The sequence below is a fragment of the Notamacropus eugenii genome, chromosome 3 (genome assembly GCF_028372415.1).
Source record: "Notamacropus eugenii isolate mMacEug1 chromosome 3, mMacEug1.pri_v2, whole genome shotgun sequence".
In the NCBI taxonomy this organism is placed as follows: Eukaryota; Metazoa; Chordata; class Mammalia; order Diprotodontia; family Macropodidae; genus Notamacropus; species Notamacropus eugenii.
Genome location: NC_092874.1, coordinates 179,701,115 through 179,720,162, shown reverse-complemented (window position 1 = coordinate 179,720,162; position 19,048 = coordinate 179,701,115). Strand labels below are relative to the sequence as shown.

The 19,048-nt window shown below is 39.4% G+C and overlaps 1 protein-coding gene across 5 annotated transcripts in view; it reads left to right on the top strand.

Annotated features, from left to right (window-relative positions):
• Positions 1-3,312: 3,312 nt before the first annotated feature.
• RASSF8 (Ras association domain family member 8) overlaps positions 3,313-19,048 on the top strand; it is a 110,300-nt gene continuing 94,564 nt past the window's right edge. For 2 of the 5 annotated variants that reach the window (XM_072653454.1, XM_072653455.1), the window contains exons 1-2: positions 3,314-4,170; positions 11,102-11,221. The gene's annotated coding sequence lies outside the window, so the exon portion shown is untranslated. Of the gene's footprint in view, positions 4,171-11,101; positions 11,222-18,202; positions 18,301-19,048 lie in introns of all 5 variants that reach the window. The other 3 variants (XM_072653456.1, XM_072653458.1, XM_072653457.1) reach the window with 3 other exon arrangements.

Below are 19,048 nucleotides of genomic sequence, written 5' to 3'. Positions count from 1 at the left end.
GGATAACGATACCTTTAGTAATACCCCATATGACTGTTATGAGGATCAATGAGACAATGTATATACAATACAACATACAATGAGACAATGTCTATGTAACACTTTTTAAGTACTATGGAAATATCTGGTAGTATGACTGCCTGAATAACGCCAATAAATTTTCTACTAACTGCCAGAAGTGTACACTTTACTCAGACACTTCATCTATTTGTATGTTTCTTCTTCCTGTCTGTATCCTCCCATATGTTCAACACTGAGAAGTCACCCAACATGCTTGGATCAGTCCTCATTTTCTCTTGACATCAGGAGAACACCGCTGGAGGAGAAAACAAAATACCGCCAAAACATAAAAATCAGTCCCTTCTTCTTCTCAAGAATCTTACAGTTTAATAGGAGGAGACAATGTGCAAAAAACTATGTATAAATAAGATATATACAAGATTAATTGGAGATAATCTCAGGGGAAAGGTACTAGCATTAAGGGGGATAAGAGAAAGTTTCTTGAAGAGGAGACTTGAAGGAAGCCAAGAGGTAGAAACAAAGAAGGAGAGCCTTTTGGGCATAGGTGGAGTATTCTGTGGAAGGAAAAGCAAAGAGACCAGTCACGGAATTGCAAAGCATGTAGGGTCTAAGAAGACTGGACAAGTAGGAGAGGGTGAAGTTATAAAGAGCTTTGAATGCCAAGCAGAGGATTTTATATTTGATTCTGGAGGTGGTAGGGAGTCATTGGAGCTTACTGAGTAGGATGATGACATCATCAAATCTGTACTTCAGAAAGATCAGTTTAACAGCTGAGTAAAAATGAAAAAGATGGGGAGAGGTATGAAACAGAAGGACCAATCAGCAGGTTATTACAATAGTGTTGGCATGATGAAGGCCTGCACCAGGGTAGGTCAGAGGAGAGAAATGGAGATTTTGAAAAGGTAGAAATGACAGGACTTGGCAACAGTTTGTATGTTTGGGTGAAAGAAGAGTCAATGGTGACTCCTAGGTTTTATGCCTGGGTAAGTAGGAGGATAGTGATGCCCTCAAAAATAATAGAAAAGTTAGGAAGAAAGAGTATTTGGCAGAAAAGATAATGAGTTCAGCTTTGGAAATGTTGAGTCTACAGAACATTCAGTTCTAAATGTGTAATTGACAGTTGGGGAGAAGTCAGGGTGGATACGTAGATTTCAACAATATCTGTATTGCGATGATAATTGAATCCATGGGAACTGATGAGATCACTAAAATGGCAGAATAAGCACAGATAGTATACATCTCACCAAAAGTCTGTGACAGATTCTCAAGTTCGTACAGAGGGTAAAAGTGAGCTCAAACTTAGCTCTTAATTGCTGAAAATCTGTTTCTTTCATTTCTAGGTTACTCCAGAAGTTTTCTTTAAGCATGGTCAATCTGCATTCATCTTTGTCCTTGGCTCCCAATCCAGATTAGGAGCAGCTAGGTGGTGCAGTGGATAGAGTGCCAGGTCTGGAATTAGGAAGACTCATCTTCCTGAGTTCAAATCTGGCCTCAGACCCTTATTAGCTGTGACCCTGAGTAAATCACTTAACCCTATTTCCCTCAGTTTCTTCATCTGTAAAACAAGCTGGAGAAGGAAAAGACATCTTTGCCAAGAAAACCCCAAATGGGATCAAGAAGAATTGGATACAATTGAACAATGGTAACTTAACCTAGACATGGTCACCAACAAAGTCAAGATAAATTTTAGGACACTGATGGGAAGTATAATATCCTCTGGACTTCTGGGAAATAGAAGATCCTTTTCCAATCAAAGGGGGAGGGGAAGGTACTCAGGAGGGAGAGGGAAGAGATAAAGGCTGCACTAAAGCCTCTCCATCCCTCACCCAGGCCGTTTCTCCTCAATAGCATGCTGAAAAGTCACAAGTTTCAATTTCTAAAATTCCTCCCTTTCAGGCCAACCCAGAGGATGGAACAAATTCCCTAGTCAATTCTCCAATCAGACCTCTAGTCCAATGTTTTTCCCTTTAGCACATGACTTTCTAAGACTTTCTGCACTTAGTCTTAAAGTCTATGATTCGTTGATTACGAATTTTCACTTAGTTAAGATTTCTTAAGTTAGTATGGGGCAGTTTCACCCCCCTCTTATTTTCTCCTCCATTAGAATATAAGCTCAGGGAGCCTCACCACTTAACACAGTGTCTTGCACACAATAACAACAACAATATCTATTGGCAGCAGATTGTATGTTTGGGTGAAAGAGAAAGGGGTCAAGCATGACTCCTAGATGTTATGCCTGGCTAAGTGGGAAGATAGTAAGACCCTCAAGAGTAACAGGAAAGTTAGGGAGAGCATTTGGTAGAAAAGACAAAGTGCTTTACAAATATTTCGTTTTATCTTCTCAACAACCCTGGAAGTACGTGCTATTGTTATCTGCCCCCCTTTATTTTTACAGATGAGGAAACTGAGACAGAAAGGTTGAGTGACTTTGTCCAGGTCACACAGCTGTTGTGCCTAAGAGAGAACTTGAACTCAGATATTCCTGATTAGAGGTCCACCACCAACTGCAACAATAATAGCTAAATTTAGGCTTTAAGTTTTGAAAAGCATTTTACATATATTATCTCATGCTTGGTCGATTGAAACACATTTTTAAAAAGAACAATGAATAATAACAACAGCACATCCAAATCTACTAATGATAAGCATTTTCTTCCCGTGCATTTTTACTCATTCAGAGGGTAGTTTGGTGACAAGAAAGAAAAAAATAACATTCTTCTCTATCTCAGAATTTTTGTTACTCATGTCTGATTCATTCTTTGTGCGTGTATGTTTTTCCTTCTTGCCTCATTCACTGCCTTTTTGTAGAGGACGAAGACTGAATCATAGTCATTCCAGAAGAAAAAACAATTCAGATTCAGTCCTGGGAGGTTTGGAAGTATTTGTACATGTGTTGAAGAAGTCTTCTGCATTCCGGAGTTAATTTTGAGGCAAGTTGTAATAACCCTCTGGCGATGGAAGATTTTGCTCTCCTGAGTTTCAATAAGACATTTATCATCACACTCATCATTTCAGGGAAATCTGGATCTCCTATTCACTAGGAGCCACAGCTTGAGACCCAGTGGTGGAAACTTGATCTTGAGTGAGATGGTGTGGGGGGAGATGTGTAAGGTGGGGGGATGTGTTTTGGGGGTTCAGCTGCAGAGGAGTGCGTAGTAGAGACGCTTGAAGAAAGTTGGAATGAGAGGTGTGTATGTGTAAGCCCGGGAGGTGAAGTGGGGGAAGAGTTGGTGTGATTGGCTTCTTCTGCTGCTGCTTTAAAAGCTCCCACAATGCAGCGCCCGGTGTCCCAGTTCCGTTACAATGTATCTCCTGGAAAAGGCGAGAGAGAAAGAGAGAGAGAGAGGGCCCAGAGGATAGGAAGAGAGAGGCAGAAAGCAGTTACTGTAACCAGAGAGCGAAAGGCCGCAGGAGGTGCGCGCGGGAGGGGGGGGCGGTGCGCACACACACAAACACACACAAACAGACACACTCGCACACACGCACACACACTCGCACCCACAAACGCGCCCAAGGCAAAGGGGGAGGAGCCGCGCTGCTCCGCAGCCCCTCGGAGGCTGTTGCTGGTGCACAGCCCCCAGAGCTACAGTGTCAGAGTTCCAGACAGACGCAGACTCTGCCTCCCGCCCCCTTGCTTGATCCCAGCTGCAAAACGGCGGCGGCGGCAGCTGCCCCCTCCCCTCCACTGCGCTGCTGCTGCTGCTGCTGCTGCTGAAGCCGCCGCTGCAGCAGCTCGGGTGGTTTAGCCCTCCTCGCTTCAGGGAACTGGAGGTAGGGGTGGTGGGGAGGTTCTTCCCCACGCACGGACCACAGATTCCCTCCGCACACATACACACATTCCGTGGATGTGAAGCGTGCGGGCTTCATGGGATCCCCCTCCTCAAAGTCCCTAGCTCTGCTCCGGTGCTACAGTCTTGGGGTGACTCGCTGGCTGGAGGGGAGCAGAGCCTGAGCAACAGCGGCTGGAGGAGGAGGAGGAAGAGGAAGAGTGCCCGACTGCCCCAGCCGTCGCCGCCACCCGGGCAATCCAAGCAGCTTCAGCAGCCTGAGCTCTCCGGAGCCGCCTGAGTACCCGGTGCCCCGCGCTGCCCTACACCGCTTCCCTCGGCTCGATTTTGCAGCCTCCGGGGGCGTTGCAGCTGCAAAACTGTAAGTATCAACTTTAGTTGGCTCTAAAGATTTCTTAATGGGCCTTCCACCCCTCCTCCTCCTCTTCCTCCTCTTTCTTTCTCCAAACCTCCGGCTTCCTCTCTGGGTTCCTTCTCTTCCCCGCCCCCCTCATTTTTCTCTTTCTCCACCTTCTGTTTCTTTTACTCCTCTCGCCCCTCTTCACCTCCCTCTTCACCTTCTCTCTTTATTTCGTTTTGAATTTGATCAGCCATACACATACTTTTCAGAAAAGTACAAGGTCGCCCCCCACCCTCTAACCCAGAGCCAGTGTCCTTGGAGAGAGAGTTTAGAGGCCACTTTTTGCTTAACTGAGCAATGGGACTCTCACTTCTTGGATTCTTACCCCCAATGGAAATCAGGTTTATTTTTCTCTCGTAAGGCGGGTTAGTGGAATATTACTACTTTTCTTGTTCTCAGATGATAATTTGTTTCGTTGTCCATTGTTTAAAAAAAGAAATCTGTCTTTCTGTACTGCGCCCCACCCAGCCTTGAGTCCTTCTACCAAGCAAAGATAAAGTAGGAGAGACATTAAAAGTAAATCCGCGTGGGATTTAAAAGGGTAAATAGTACGTTGCAGACCGCAAGATGACACATTTAGGTGAGATTTGGTCCTTGCTTGGTACACAGCCGAGGATACTCTTAAGTCGAATATGTAGATTCTTTATGTCGGTTTTTCCAAAAAGAAACAAACTACATTTTCGTTTAGTATAACCGCCTGGTGTGGCTCGTCATCCACTACGTTCTCTTCGTATTAAATGGTATTTTGAGTAACTCAGCTGTGCAAATCAGCACTACATCTTACGTTTATGTGTAGAAAAAGGGAGAAGGTAGTAAGCATTTTAACAGCGACTTACACCTGTCGAAATAGGTAGGGCATTTGGGGAGACCTTGTGCTGGAGTGAAAAGAACGCTAGGTCACGAGATCTTGGTTCTAAAGCTGGTTTTGCCACTGTACTGGTAGTACATGTGTGACCTTGGACAAGTCACTTTTTCTTTCTGGGTCTCAGTTTCCTTATCTGTAAAAGCTCTAAATCTATGATTTGAAAAAATCATGAAAAAAATTAAAGCATTAAGTAAAAAAAAATTCCCAATAGTAGGCTTTATGACAGCCATAACATGTATCTTTTTTTTTTTTTACAATATGCCATTATAATTTTTGACTTTTGACTAGATCCACTTTGTCCCCAGGAGGCATCCTTAATATAAAACAAACAAACCATTCTATAAAGGGAGTCTGATAGAAGACTCCAGCAGGCTGAGATTTTTATTTGTTCAATTTGCATTGGATTATGTTAACAATTGCTGCATAGCATGAAGGGGAGGGAAATTGTATGGTGTGTCTGAATGCATTCTAAACATCTTGCAGTTTACCTTAGTACCTCAGATAATCTTGGACCCTTGCCGGGATAAGATGAATAGCAGTCAGTGCAAAGATGTTAAGTAAATATCAATTGCTTTCCTCTTTTGACTCAGCCAGTCCCTTTCCTCCTCCCTTGGAAGAAAGAGGTGGTACCTATGAATTTTGTCATTTTGTAGACTCTGATCATGTTGACTTTCATCTTATTATTTTGGGGGATAGGGAAAGGTAGAATGAAACAATTACATCTGTAACCTGTAAATTCACAATAGTATTCTTTTTGAAAGCTCACATAGGAGAATACAGATTGTAATGGAGTTTATACAGATTTAAGGAAATCTCTGTTTCTTCTAGGATTTTCAAAACAGGAATGTCATGTAAGAGGCACAATTATGATAAAGAGGGAAGTTTTCCTAGGATCATCTAGTTAAAAGCTTTTCAAGTCTTGGGACAGAAGTATGAGGCAGTAAATTAAGATATTTTGTAGAAATGATAAGTGTGTTTGAATTACACTTGTCCTGTAGGTAAAAGCTATACATTATTAACCTGCATATCTCCTTTGAAATTTCAAAGGAGAGAAAATGTTTGGTGTTGTTTTTCCTGTTCTATTTTTAAGAAATGTGCAATTCAATAAATATTTGGGAATTGCAGATTTAAAATTTTTTTGTGTACATATACATTCATTTCTTGTTTGCTTTTTTTAGGTGCTGAAATATATTAGGTAGCTTACCATGGCTTTTGCTCTCTCTGTACAGTAGGGGCTAACTTTCTGTCGTGGATTCCTCAAACATCCTGAGAGTTGATCATCAGTCCATAGAATCATAGTTTTACAACTGAAAAGGATCTTAGAGGAAGTGAGTCCAATCCTTTCATGGTACAGAAAAGGAAACTGAGGCAGAGAGTTGTGTCTTGCTTGGGGTCACACAGCTAGTTCTTTAGGATTTTATAGACCCATAAACTGATAGTGACACCCCCTTTCTCCCCCCCCCCCCACATTCTTGCAGGATAATAACAGCTATTTATATAGCACTTTAAGGGGCAGCTAGGTACAGTAGAGAGCACAAGGCCTGAAGTCAGGAAGACCCGAATTCAAATCCTGCCTCAGACACTTAGTAGCTTTGTGATTCAGGGCAAGTCATTTGACCCTGTTTACCCCCTTCCCCCTCTCCCCAATTTCTTCATCTGTAAAATAAACTGGAGAAGCAAATGGCAAACTACTCTAGTTTCTCTGACAAGAAAACCCCAACTGGCATCAGGAAGAGGCAGATACTACTAAACAACAAGGTTTCCAAACCATCCATCTATCTATCACTCTGTCTGTGTGTGTGTGTGTCTGTCTAGCTATATGTGTATAGGTATCACAACAACCCTGTGAGGTAGTTGCTATTTTTAATTTTGATCCCTATTTTATAAATGAAGAAACTAAGACAGAGAGATGTGATTTGTTCGTATTTTAGAGGTCATCTAGACTAACTCTTCTGTGGTGTACATAGGAGCATAGATCTAGGAACCTCAGGTGCCATCAAGTCCTCCTAGGAGGACTCTACCTCCTCCTCATTTGATGGGGGGGTGGGGTGGGGGTGGAACCTGGTTTCCAGAGATTTTAAGCAATCTGCTGCAAATCACACAGGTAGTAGCCATTACAGATAGGATTTAACCTACGTTCTCTGGCATCAGAGCCAGTGATCCTTTTCATTGTTTCAGGCAAGTGGTAAATTATTGACACCTAGAGATGGGAAGTTACTTACTTACTGGCATGTATATAGCAAATGGTAGAATCTGAATTTGAACCCAGGTCATCTAACTCCAAGTTAAATGCCATTTTCAATTGCCCTTCCTTAAAATAAGGCAATTTTTTTATTGCTGTGGGGATGAATGCCAGCAAGGTGGGGATAAACATCTGTTTGCTGGAGTAATCACACTTCTTTTAACACAGTCAGGCATAATTGCCTTGTCATCTACTCTGGAATATTAGGACAGCATACCTAAGCACTGTTAGAACCCATTGAAATGATTTCAAGGTCAATGAGGGTGGGGGAAAGGGATATGGTGTAGTTTAATAAACTCAAGTTGTTACAATTTTTCATTATTATCTACCTGTCCCAGTTGACATTCTCATCTATACTAAGTAGATATCAAAGCTCAGGATGTAAAGAGAATGTAAAATGTCATTCCTGAAAGTGAAGAGCAGACTCTATTATTGCATCTGACTTGCCATCTTTGATGGTTTTTTCTTTGTCTCTTAATACAGAAACCAAATGGATATTCTCACATGTTAACTCCTTGCTAGTGACATAGATTACATGAAATAATGTTTTGCAGTTTTTAAGGGAGAAAAACTGATAGAGAAAATTAATTGCACAGTTATAAATTGAGATACCTTTTAGTGTTATCCTTGTTGTTTTCTCTTGTAGATAATCCTTTCCCTAAGTACATCATTAAAGTAATTATGCTGCTTTATACAGTCCAAAATTACTGAAAGAAAAGGTCTTACTGTGGCATATTATTTTACACATTGTCATATGATAACACATGTTAGCTGTTGTTGATTGCTTAGTGAAGGCAGTGAAAGAAAATTATGGCAGAAGAAAGAATTCTACTTCTAATGACATTTCAGCCTTAAGTTTTAAGATTTTTAAGCTGTTTAAGTAACTTATAGAAGCAGAGAATTATTTAATCTGTTTTATTATAGAGAAGCAGGTATAACTCTAAAGGTGAGGTATTTTTAAATGGGCTACCTATAGGAGATATATTCCTTGTTTTTATTACTGGCATTAATACTAGGAGAAGAGATATCAAAAACTCAATATTTTGATCCTCTTAGGAATAAGAAAACTAAAGCTCTTGTGACTGATACTAATAGGCTCCCATTTACAGAGCCTTTTAAAATTTTCAAAAGACTTTTGCTACAAGAGTCCTCGGAGGTGGATAGTATGTTCATTTTACAGCTTAGGAAACCAAGACACTGAGGTAAGGTGACTTGTTCAGGGTCACATACCTAATAAGTTTCTGAGGTGGGATCTGAGAGAAGGTCTCCTGACTCATTAGATGCATGAGTCTAATGAGCTCCTTGAGAGGAGGTTCTGTTTGCCTTTGTGGCGCCGGTTTTTTTTTTTTCTTTTTTCTTTTTTGTGTCCCCAGAACTTAGCACAGTGCCTGATAAGTAAATGCAAGATGAGGAACTGTCAGACTATTTCTTTCCAAAGTAACATAAATTCCCTTTGCTTCACTATATGCATGTTTTATTTCAACAGATACTTTGGAACACTTACTGTGCATCACAAACCTACTTCTTTAGTATATCAAGGACTTGTAATTTTTTAAGTGAACATTTCCACACTAATGCAGAAGATGACCCTTTATAACTTATTAGAAGGTAGATGAGAGATGCTGCAGTTGGAAGTTCATCACCCTGCATCCAACTTTTAGAGGCTAAGACAATTGACATATTATCCATCATCAGTCCTTCATGCCTTGAACCTTCTCCCTCCTAATCTCAACCTTCTGACTTCCCTGGCATTTTTTCAGGTGTTTGTTAGCTAAAGTCCCATCTTCTGCAAAAAGTCTTTCCAGTCATTGTATCTTCCCTCTGAGATTACTCCCAATTTATCCTGTATATGGCTTGATTGTACCTAATTGTTTGTGTGTTACCTCCCCCATTAGATTGTAAGCTTCTTGAGAGAAGGAACTACCCCCCATCCTCTTTTTCTTTGTATCCTCAGAACTTAACACAAATGCCCGGACATCATAAGGCATTTAATAAATGCTAGTTGACTTAAACTGATAGATATATGCACAGTCACAATTCCAACTTTGATAATTCAAAATGTTACTCTATTTGAAAACGTGAACATTTCACATTGGAATCCCCAAATCCTAACCACTTAATGAATTTATTAATGTCATTTGTACTTGTTACTTAGTTTAGTTTATCAACTCCCCCTCCAGAATTTTTTCCCTAGCCATTGAATGAATTTTTTCCTTTAAAAAAAAATATATCCAGTTTCAGTGAAACTTGAAAGATACAGTAGACCCCTTTAACAATTTGTCAGTGCTCCATACAGATCAATCCCAAGGGCATGATGAATGGGGTGCCTTGGTATAGGGCAGTGATTACAGAGGCAGATGGTAGAGGAGAACGTGAGTTTCTATGCTGTCTCCATATTGAAAAGAAAGAAAAAAACCCTACAGACTGCTTGAGGGTTTTGTAGATATCATTAGCCTACAAACCTCCATCCCCACATACAAGTGGAACTGGGCCTCCCTGCTACAAATATACCTGCTTTTTTCTGTTGATTTTAGTCTGATTTTACTGTATAAACCCGATTGGGAGTGGGAAAAAGTGTCTTTTTTTCCTCTGTGTGTATATATGTACATATGTGTGTAGAATGTATAAATATACATGTGTAGTATGTAGTAGTTCATATCTCTTATATCTCTATATATTATCTTGATCTATATATGCACATGTTGTCTTCTCTCATAGACCATAAGTTCCTTGACATCAATTACTGTTCATTTTAGTTTTCATATTCATCCTGGCATAGTACCTGGCATGGAGGTGCTTAATAATTTCTTGTTAATTGATTGACTGTTATTTACCTCTAGCTAGTACCCTCTGGACATGGTTCTGACACTATATATTTATTTACATAATAAATTCTCTTTATTTCATAGGGCAAGAGTGATAGTCAGAAGATTATACTTTCCACCCCTTCCGTTCAGTCGTTAATCTAACATTTATTAAGTCCCTTCTGTGTGCTAGATGGACTCGACACTGTGCTAAGCACTGATGATGCGGAGGCAAAAAAAAAAAAAACCAATCCCTGTTCTCAGGGAGCTCACAATCTAATGGGGAAGATGAAATGAAACGACGATGTACAAATAAGATACATACAGGATTGTTGTAGTTTGACCTTTGTTCTCAAAGAGGACCAATGACTTCAGGAGAGTGGTGTCTTGACTTGCAAGTGAATTGGATTTGAGTGAGACACAACTGTTCAAAGTCATCAGCATCATTCTGTCTTCCAGTCATCAGATACCAGTGGCAAGGTATAGCTCAAGATGACTGGTGATAGCCGATATATATATATATGTATAGGATAAATTGGGCTGATATTTATTATTATCAGGACAGCATGGAGTAGTGGATAAAAACCCTGCCTTTGATACATACTACCTGAAACCTTGGACCATTCTTTTAATTTCCCAATACCCCAGGCAACTGTCTAAGATTATTAGTTAAGAGCTAATAGTTTGCCTTGGTAAAAGAAATTTTACTCATAGCTCCTTACACTGATGGTAAGGGTGCCCAACCTAACCTCAGATAACTTAAATCACCAACTACACCTTCTATTCTTTATTTTACTTATCATCTAGATAATAATTATGGAAGTTTATTGTAATGAAGCAATTTTGATATTTTGAATTCCTCCCAAAATGATTTAAATTCTCACTCATATGTGTATTTGCAATGTTAAAGTATCTGTGCCTTTTACATTGTTTAATATTCATTATCCTAATTATTGATTCTTCTTTTGGTGGTTTTCAAAGAATCACAGAAGCAGACTCAGAAGAAACCTCTCTTGCAACCTAGTCAGACGCGTACCTGAAAAGAATCCTCGCTATAACATACCTGCCAGGCGGTCATCCAGCTTCCCACAACCTCTTCAGGTGACCAATGCACTTTTGTATGGCTCTAATTGTTAGAAGAAATAGAGTGAAAATAGTACTTTGGAAAGGATTGTGGAAAGGAAACCATCACTTGGTTTCATGTTGACTTGGTTAATTTTGTCCTTTGTAATTTTCAGTTTCCCTATTTGCAAAATGGGGATTATAATAGTACCTGCTTCAGGGTTCTTGTGAGGATTAAATGAAATAGCATATATAAAGTGCTTTGCAAAGTTTTGCAAACCTAAGGTGCTATTTAAATGCTAGCTATAATTATTATTATTAATGATGGGGTGCTTGGGTTACTTGTGCTTGAACCCCAGTTCCAAGATCACATTTCTTCCTAGCTTCAAAACACTGTCCCTGATGGTATTCTCCCCAGCCCAAGGACACTATGACTCATGAGTGGGCCCCAGTAAGACAAACTACTTTTTCCCACAATTAATTACTCAAGACAAACTGCCTTTCCTCACAATTACTCATGAGTGAACCACAGTGAAACAAACTATCTTTCCCCATCACAAGAATGAACTGACCTCTGAAAAAATCCTCTTGTAAAAACAGGACTATCTTGTAACCATAGGATTATCATGTATTAATTCCCAAAGTTAATGTATACAATCCAGAAGTCAAGCTATACAGTCTTAAAGCTATCTTGCTATAGACCTAACAGACCAAAAATACATCCCTGATTTTCTTCCCTTCCCCTAGTTTCCAAATAGTGAATGATACCAGTGATCAAGGTTGTAAATTAACACCTAATTAGCATATCTGCTAGATAATCCACTACTTTTCCTCTATAAGCTTTAGCATCATTCTTGTTAAGTTGCAGGTTTCTTAAGGAAGGTAGGTTCCCCAAGGAGCTTTGCCCACTGTAATAGCACAACAATAAATCTCTGGCATCTTGACTTGAAGAATACTTGAGTCCATGAATTCATTCCAGTCAACCCTATCCAGTACTCTGGTCCTTTGTGGGGAGGGGGGTCTCTGAACCCCTTAAACTGCATCATTACAATTTTCTGATGTGAGGAATCTCAAGATTTTAGTGCTAATTTAGATTTGTGTGCATAGATAAGAAAGTATAGAAACTTGAGTTCTATTAATGGCTGGATAACTCAAATCCAAAAGCATGTATTAACTATCTACTATGTGTGCCAGGCATTGTACTAAGCACTGGAAATACAAATAGTAGCAAAAAGACAGTCTCTACCCTCAAGGAACTAATGTTCTAATGGGGGAAGGTGATACATAAAAGAATGGTAAAAATGGAGGGATGGGAAAAGAAGGCACTTGCCCCTCCAAGAAGATGGGAGAGTCAGGAACAGAACCCAGAAGGAAATGAAGGAGTGTATATAGCTGGCCTGGACCTTCTTGAATATGGAGTTTCTGGGAGAAACTGGACACTCAGAAGAAGGGATCGCAGGAGTAGAGGGAATTTACCAAAGTGAGAAGGCTGTTGGAGGATGGTGGTGAAGTCTAACTGTAAAATTTTATAATATAATTTTGCACAAGTCACTAGATATTTCTGTTCTTTAATTTCCTAATTTGTAAAATGAAGGTTTCATATCTGGCCTCAGATACTTCCTGGCTATTTGCCTCCGTTTTCTTATCTGTAAAATGGTTTGGTTAGATCAATGGTTCTCAGACTTTATGATCTTAGGACCTCTTTCGTGGTCTTAGAAATCATTGAGGACCAACATGACTAAGGTGAAAATATATTTAATAAGAATGTAAGAGTAGAACCTATATAAGATTGCACATCTCTCAGCGAGGTGGGGGGGAAGTAGAGGAAGGAGGGGGAAAAATCTAAGATATATGGAATTGATTGTAGAAAACTGAAAGCAAATTAATTAATTAAGAAATCATTGAAATCACTTTCACTGCCTACCCAACAAACTTTTGTTTATGTGGGTTGTATCTATTGATGTTTACTCTATTCAAAATTAAAAGACCTTAGCGATATTATAAAAATAGTTTTGACCTTGAGGACTTCCTGAAAGTGTCTGAGACTTGCAGAAGTCTCTGGACCATACTTTGAGAAGCAGTGGATTATGATACAGCTCTCAGAGAAAACTCTGGGACTCCTGGGCTCTTTTCATTTTACTTCTTTAAGATTCTTTTTTGAGGGGGAGAGAGGGTTCTAAATCTCTTGTCATTAAGGTGTTTGGGGAAGAAATAAATTCTCCCTTTTAATCAAACATAAACAAATTTTATGAACAAAAACATAAAATTCCATTCTCATCTCTGTTATCGTTAATTGGGTCTCTCCTTATCTCTCCTTGAAAATTACCCCCACCTCCTACAGACACTATCTTAATTTTCCTTGTATTAATTATATATTACTTTACCACATTTTCCTGCTCCATCTACTCAATCCTGTGCTAATGGTGCTTGTATGTTGCCTATATGTAGTTTCTTCCTAGTCCCAGAAGTTACTTTCTGAAATGAAGTCAACCTACTTTTTCTTTCAACCTACCTTTTTAATCGCAGAAATTTAATCTAGGCATGAATTGTACCCAGGAAAGAAAGTGTAAATGATTCCTTCAGCCCCACAGGTAGCAAGCAATTTGTGCGCTATATTCACTATTCACTCAACAACCATTTAAGAAGAACTTACTGTATGCAAAGGATTGTATTAGTCATAATGCAAGATAAAAAGCTACACTCTCAGAGAGTTAGCCTGGGGTGATTCAAAGACAGCTGGGAATTGGTGGCAAGAGCTTTATACATAAATCCCAATTTAGATACCCAGAGGAATTTTGTGACCAGAAACAAACCGCTTCACTGCTTTGGGCTTTCTCATTTATAAAATGAGGGCCTTAGACTTGATCATAGCTTTCTTATTTATAATCCATCTCCCTCACTCTTTGCATTTATTGTGCTTTCTGTGATATGCACATTACATTATTTTGATTAAAAGCATTTTAAAATATATTTTGACCATTTTATTTCAATGTAATTGGTTTCCTTTGTTATCTTACATATTTTATGTTATGCCTTTAAAAATATTTTTAGAAAGGGTCCATAGCTTTCACCAGACTGCCAAAGTGTGGGTTCTATAACCCAGAAAAGTTAAGCACCCCTGTTCTAAACAGTTTCTTTGGTATTTATAGGCACTGCCATTCTATTAGTAAATGAGCTAAACTCTGAAATTCTGTGACACTTAGCTCCTCTGCCACTCTTAAGTTCCCCTTTTGAAGGCTGATAGAGACTAAGAGAGCCATGCTAGTTGGTGTCTTTTAGCTCCATTTCATCCTCCTCACAGCTGCTGAAGTAATTTTCTAAAGTATAAGCATGATCATGCCACTCCCCTATTCAATGAACTTCCTATAGTGGCTTCCTATTAGTTCTGGGTTCATTTGAACTCCTTTGTTTGCCATTGGCCCCTTTGGGCCTTAACCGCCTCCTCTCTGTCTGTGTTATAGTCTGGTCATGTTGGCGAACTAGGTTTCCCTCACATAGGATGCTTCGTTTCTCATTTCTGTCTCTGTTTTCAACCATTTCCTCTGTGTCTTCAATGTCCTCTCTTGTCACTTTGACCTCTTAGAATTCTTGACTTTCAAGACCCAGTTCAAGTCCCACCCTCCTTCCTGACTTACCAGATAAAAGTTCTTTATCCTCTAAGGTTACTTTCCATCTACTCTGTATGTATATGTGTGTGTATAAGCACACACTTATGTTTGTTACATGTACACTCATATATACACCTATATGTATGTTTATATACACATTATGTCTACCATTGGAATATAAGCTCCTTGTTGGTGGGAACTGTTTTTGCTTTTTCTGTTGTTGGCATTTCAGTTGTTTCAGTTGTGTCTAACTTTTCCATGATCCCATGTAGGTTTTTTCCATTTTCTTCTCCAGTTCATTTTACAAATGAGTAAACTGAGGCAAATAAGGTGAAGTGACTTGTCCAGGGTCACACAACTAGTAAATGTCAGAGGCTCTACTTGGCCTCAGGAACTCTTCCTGACTCCAGGCACAGTGCTCTATCCACTGTGTCACCTTTGCTGTCTGCTTTTTCTGTAGTAATTACATAATAAATGCTTCATTAATGTGCTTTTGTTTTTTTTTTTATTGGCTAAAAAGAATGAACAAAATTAAAAATAACATTCAGTTTGTAAACTGATAACCCATCTATCTAAATGAACTAAACTGATTATAACCAGTCAGTGGTTCAGCCAGCTGACTGGACTTGTGCTAAGACTTGAGTTTCTGTTCGGGTTACAATTGTGTTAAATTTCAAAATGCAGATAAATCATGCATCCTTTATTTGGTTTTGGACTGCAACATGATTCATTTTATAGTAGATTTCCCTTTCTAGTTAAATTTTGTTTTGTCTAATATCAAAATTATTTTCTGTGTGTAATAAGAGGTGACTTCCAATGTGTTGGCAGTAAGGAGGGGGAACAAAGCAAGATTGGTACTTTAAAGCTGCCATGGTCAAAGCAGGAAGCTGGTCATCTATATAAACAAATCCTCAGTTTTCAAGCTGTGTTTTATAAAAAGTCTGTTTGGAAATAGGTTGTTTAGAATTTGGAGCTCATCTTCCTAGAGAAACAATGTTTTAAAGTGGTGCTTGGGATCTAGGCCAGCCAATTTAACCCATCATGTAACTGAATTACACTGCTATGATAATACTGTTAATACTAAAAATTCTAAGCGAGTATTTGTGGTGATCTTTTAGATAATTATGGGATGAGTAAACTGTTGGAGGGCTAAACTGGGAACCTGACCAACTTTGATATTGTTTAAATGGGAAAATCTTGCATGGGGATATATTGCATGATAGAAAGGGAATAGGTAAGGTACTCTGAACATAACTCATACTCCTTCCTCTATCCACTTAATATTTGCCAGGTTGAGCTGAAAAGAGCATGATGTCCTTTGTAACACTGCTACCCTTCTCAAGCTTGGGGTGGAGGGGGTGGTAAAATTGATCTACAAGGACTTGTTAAAGTACCTACATGCTAGGCACTGGAGATACAAAATACAAAGAACAGTGCCTGCTTTCAAGTAGCTTGCATTTAATTGGGGGAGATGAGTACATGCCTAAGTATACATGCAGCATAAATTAAAGGGGAATAAATGCAAATAAAAACAAAGTAATTAGGGAGGGCTCTAGAAGTTGGGAGGACACCAAGCAAAACTTCATGTGGAAGGTGGTACTTGATGAAGTAGAAGTGAGGAGGATGTGTAGCCATCCCTCTGGCATGGCAGATGGATGCTTGAGGGATGGCTACACATGGGAAAGTGGAGAGCCATGTGTGAGGAACCAAGTGAAAGCCAGTTTGGCTATATCAGAGATCTTGGGAGGGGCTGGAGGAGTGAAATACAGTCAACGGAGAGCCCCACCCAGAGGTTATAGGCTAGGGTAGTGACATAGTTAAACCTACCCTTAAAAATCACTTTATAGTTGGAGGAAGATAAACTGAAGTGATGAAAGACTTAAGTCAGGGAGTCCAGTAAGAAGGCCATTGCCATTGCAGTAACCTAATTGTGAAGCGATGAAGGTCTGAACTAAGGTGATGTCTATGTGAACAGAAAAAAAAAGTGGTTTGATATGAGAGAAGTAGGGGTAGAAATTGTAGGAAATGGATAACTAACTAGATATGAGGTGAGTGAGTAGAAGTGAATAATGCCTTATGCTGAGGTTATGAGCTTTCAACAGAAATAGGGAAATTTGAAATAGTAGTAGGTTGGGATAATAACTTCTGTTTTTTAGACACAGTGAACTTGAGATAACTAATCTAGGACATCCAATTTCAAGTGTCCAATAGGTAATTAGTGTTATGGAAGGGAAGCTGGTGGCAAGGCTAGACTCTGGAAGCTGGTATATCAACGAGTTACCTGTGTGGACATAATTAAATCAATGGAGCTGATAAAGTCACTGAGAGTCAGGAAAGAGAAAAGGGCCTAGGACAGAACCTTGGGGAACATCCACGATTAAGGAGTGTGATGAACCTGCCAAAGAGACTGAGGAGTCATCACAAATCAAGGTGGAATACTAGGAGAATATAGCATTTCAAAATTTCTGAGAAAAGAGCATCTAGGAGGGGAGAGTTATCCATAGGATCAAGTAGAAAGGTAAAGTCATCTGATTTGGTAATTAAGATCATTGGTAACTATAGAAAGTAGTTTCATTTGAGTGATGTCATAAACCATGTTCCAAAGGATTGAGACCTGAGAGAGGAAAAAAAAAAACCTAGAGCCAAGGAATATAGAGTTTGCAGAGAAAAGGGACAGATAAGGATGAGCTTGAGGGTATGTGGGTAGGGTTTTTTGTTTTGTTTTGTTTTAGAATGGGAGAGATGGGCATGCTTGAAGGCCGTAGGGAAAGAATCAATAGATAGGGCCAGTTTGTAGACTAGAGATTGAGGAGATGATTAAGAAGATGGGGAAAAATGTTAGGCACATGTAGAGGGGCTGACATTGGCATGGAGAAGGGCCACTTTATTATCAAAGTCTGGTGAAAGTAGATGAGAGTATAGAGGATAATAAGTAGAGAAAATGTTAAGGGTTTTTGAGATGAAGAAGAGGGAGATTGTAGCAAATGGCCTTAATTTTTCTCAGTTAAGAGATGGGGCCAAGAAAATTGAGAGGGGGAGGCAAAGGTCAAAGTGGAAGGTCAGAGAGAGGTAAATAAGATGGTTTCCTTCCTCTTTAACCACTCTTTCACACTTCCTAGCCAAAGACTTTTTATTTATATTAATTAAATATCTGGGAAGTGCCAGTAAGGATAATTAAAAGTCAATATTAATCATTTTCCTTAGAGCTGGGATTTTTAGCCTGGGATCCACTGACCCTTAGATTTCAGGGGGTCTGTGGACATGGATAGGAAAAAAAAATTACATTTAAAATTGCATTATTCTGAGAAGGGATTGATAGGTTTCACCAGATTGTAACTTTGTCTTTGGCTCTGATCAATTTAATATGATGTTCTTTGTTAAAGTAGTCTTATATTTGACTTGCTTCTCTCAGGCCAATCAGAGTAAAAGGGAGGAACCCTAGTTCTAAGACACAGCTTTTTGAGAACATCTACTAGAGGAAAAACCCAGGTACTTCTGATCTCAGGATAGGTTCGTATGATTATTTTCTATGTAAATATGATCATATTTTTCAGTAATCTACCCAATTTTCAACTTTTTCTTTTGAAATTATAACTTCTTATATTTTACACATTTTAGAAGAGCCTTTTGCATTAGACTGGATGATGGTATTTTCATACTGTAAAACACACCTACGCAGTATATGACCCATGCCAAAGGATTGTCATTTCTCACTCTCTCCTGTTTGTTACATGACCTGTGGCAGCTAGCCATCGTCAGTTTCTCTAGTCTAACCTATCTGCAACTCAAAGAAGTTTACAAGTTGTAGAGGTCTGCTCTAAAATCTAGAGAGAATCTATTTGAGGAGAGGGAATCTTGGAGAGATTAGCAACTTGCCTCTGGTCACATAACTACTTAGTGGTAGAATGCTGGAATTAGAGATTTAAGGGCTTTTGAGTCCCTCTGCAGCCCTCTGTGTTCTGCACAACCTTGTTACTTATCATACAGTGAACAGAGAATCTGAGAAGACTTTATTAGCAATATTTCCCCTTCTAAAATACGGTGTCCCAAAAATCTTGGTGCGGTTAAGCTTACTATGGCACCAATACTTTTGGTGGCAAACTGCATTAAATATGAAATTTCTTATGTGACAATAGACCTGATGCTGTTCTGGAAACTGCAGTGCCCTCTCCCCCAAAGGGGCCATGCTCTGGGCACTGCAGGTACTGGATTCTTGGGTGAGCCTGGCCTCACCTGAGAGAGAGTGGCTCATAATCTC